Source organism: Cucurbita maxima, unplaced genomic scaffold (assembly GCF_002738345.1).
Source record: "Cucurbita maxima cultivar Rimu unplaced genomic scaffold, Cmax_1.0 Cma_Scf00088, whole genome shotgun sequence".
Taxonomy (NCBI): Eukaryota; Viridiplantae; Streptophyta; class Magnoliopsida; order Cucurbitales; family Cucurbitaceae; genus Cucurbita; species Cucurbita maxima.
The window spans coordinates 191538-194618 of record NW_019272104.1 but is presented as its reverse complement, the minus strand read 5'-3'; the positions used below and the strand labels follow the sequence as shown (position 1 = coordinate 194618).

General features: G+C 47.5%; 1 non-coding gene across 1 annotated transcript; it reads right to left on the bottom strand.

The window, feature by feature from the left end:
• TRNAN-GUU lies at positions 1-72 on the bottom strand. The gene has a single exon. It is a non-coding gene; the product is annotated as a tRNA-Asn (tRNA).
• Between the last annotated feature and the right edge of the window lie 3009 nt (positions 73-3081).

Sequence of the window (3081 nt, the reverse complement as noted above, 5' to 3'; positions counted from 1 at the left end):
CTCCCCAAGTAGGATTTGAACCCACAATCAGTGGGTTAACAGCCGACCGCACTACCACTGAGCTACTGAGGAACAACAAACTTAAGGAAGCCCACTCTCGTTCTTTGGACCAACTTCTGACTGAACAAAAAAGGGAAAGGGGTGAGTCACTCTTTTTCACATACACAGGGAGAAAAGGTTACGATAGCAAGCCCCGGACGGAGAGCCTCTAGGACAAGGGGGCGGCAGTCAACCATCCACTCTCGAGATTCATATGGATCAATCGTCCTGCCAGTTTGCTAAGTAGACTCACTCTACCGAGTGGCAACAAAGGCTGGAACTATTCCTGCCAAAAACAAGGGACCTACTTCTCATCCTAGGAGTTAGCAAGTATGAAAGAGTCCCCTCTCTCTCTCTCCGAGTTTCGACTACTAAGTAGCACTTCTGCTATTTTATAATGGAATCGATTCTGGTCAAGCTAAAAAAGCCCCCTTCCCTTCTTTATCAAAGTTGACGTTTCTCTCGTGTTAGTCCGACCTTTTTGGATATTTGAAGAAGGAAGGTTTGGAGCCCTATCCAAGGGCAAGGTGCTGGTCTCGATCTCGCTTGGTGGTGCCCTTCTCGATGATTGTTGACTCGACATGGATTTCGTGCTTGAGTTGGGGGGCCCTCCCTCCATCTATCAAGTCAAGTAATTCGCTATCGGCAATTTGTCCGTCCTCATGCCATGCTTCTTCTTTCTTCGAATCGGTTCCTAGTGTCAGTCAATCAAGATTCGCCATCAAGAGAGGGTTAGGTTAAGCCAAGCGAGCCGGTCTCGTCATTCACTTCCCCCGTCCATCGATAACGGGAGTACACATCAGCACATATCGAACGAAAAAAGCGTGAATCCTGGATTCTCTTCCTCAATCAAAATGTCGAGCAATTTCTCCCTATTAATTCGGTCAAAGTCTCCACGGGACCCTCTACGTGGAGGTGCACTATGTTGATAGGAGAAAAGACCAGATTGTACATGTCCTCGAAGGCTGCATTCATGGCAATCATCACTCGTTTCTCCCTCATTTCTTCTTTTTTCTCTTGAATAAGGGCTATCCATGGAGTAAAGGGAGGTTTTGCTACAGTGATTCGGGCGGTTGGTGTCCTCTTCCTCTTCGAGAGTTGCGGGTCTTTCTGCATGAGTGGTAACTCACGCTCAAAACTCCTCGTACACGAGTCTTAGTCGTTGCACAACGGTCTGCTTCCCGGCTTCGCTTGCACGATGATGATTGGTTTCATCCATCCTCGACCTTAATGAAATTGAGTATTCCAGTCAGTCAAGCGGTTCGGGTTCTCGGCAGGTTCCCGTTCGCCTGCCCGCTCCCTCATAGTCCATTAGTGGGTAGGGTGGTAAACTAATAGGGCGCCCGCCTCCTCTTCAGACGTGTCCTCGACAACTTGGCGGTTGTTCGGTCTCCGCTTTGGGGGCAGAAGTGCTTGGTCGCTGGGGTTTCTTCCTTTTCCTCAACCAAAACGAAAAAGGTTGTTTGTGTCAGCCTGGTCTAAGATTTGGTTATGATCTGGGTAGACAAAGAAAGATGGATTGAAGGTCAGTTAGATTGGAGTGAAAGTGGCACAGGACCTTCGATCGACCATGGGGCGTATTCTACCCTTACCGAATTCATTCTATGAAAGCGTTACGTAAAAAGCTCCTTCTCATGTGTCTTGCATTTCTTTGGTTTTTGGAAGTTCCAGAATGTTGTCTTTTGATTTCCTTTGTTGGGAAGCCCCCTTTGATTAATGATCGTTCCGTGCAGCTCGCTACTCCCCGAGGCCAAGGACGCGGTCGAACCGTCATTCCAGGATTTGCAGTCTGATACATTTCCATTATGTTACCTAGCCAAACCCCCCAGCTCATGTGCCAAAGTCAAACGATTATTCTTCCTTCCCCGCTCCCTCTTTTTCTAGATATGCGGTGGCGGGCGGAGCACTCTAGATGACCGGCAGCGGGTTACCATAGAAGAGGGGACAACTTCTTTCTCCCTTGCTCCATTTTCCTTTGATGATTGAAAGTAGCAAGCCACTCCACTACTAGTTAGTACAGAGGCCAGATAGATAGAAAGTAGCAGGCGCACGGACCGTACTCGAGCTTCAGATCAATGTCCCTAGAAGTAAGGAGTACGCCCCCGTCTTTCAACGAGAACATCGAAAAAACCTAATTTAGCTCCACGTAAGATAGCCAAAGTACGGTTGAGCAATCGACATGATATATTTGCTCACATTCCGGGCGAAGGTCATAATTTGCAGGAACATTCTATGGTCTTAATAAGAGGAGGTAGAGTGAAAGATTCGCCAGGTGTGAAATCCCATTGTATTCGAGGAGTCAAGGATTTGCTGGGAATTCCGGATCGAAGAAGAGGAAGATCTAAATATGGTGCAGAAAAACCTAAATCGATATGAATGAAAGATGCCTCTTTCACTTCTTTTTCTCGGTCAGTCGAGGGAAAGGGAACAACCAACCACAATGTTACGCCCCAAAATCGAACTATACGGAGCCCTTCCGAATGACCTCTCATGGAGTCTGCTACACTAGCCAAGAAAGAGTGTATTAGACTCTATTCGCCCGTGGAGGTGAATGGAGGAAGAATCAAAAAAGAGAAAGGTATTGCTACTAAGAAATAGTTGCTCGTTCATAAATGAAGTTGACCAGTTCTTCTTAGTCTTGCTACACCACACGACACGAGGGGTGAAGTTGAAGCAGACACGGACTTCAGTCGACTGAACAAGTGATTCACCATATGGAAATAAGAAAAAAAGGAGAGAAGGGTCTCGCCCAGGTGGCTCCCGCAAGGTAAGGTAACGACTTCAAACTCAAACAAAGAACGTTATTCTCCAAGGCGCATGAGTCAAAGAAAATGTTGTATCTATCTATTGCAAGACCCGTCGATAAGCTAAGGCTACGAGCGGATCATTAGGTCCACCCGGTTGGGCTCAACCTCAGAGAATTGAGTGAACGGAAAAGGGAGGACGCCGGCTAATCTCTTCCAAGGAGTATCGGGGGGTGGAACGGCAAATGAACCTTTTTGAGGCTCGGGCCGAAGAGCTAAAGCAAAAGGCCGCCGAGCT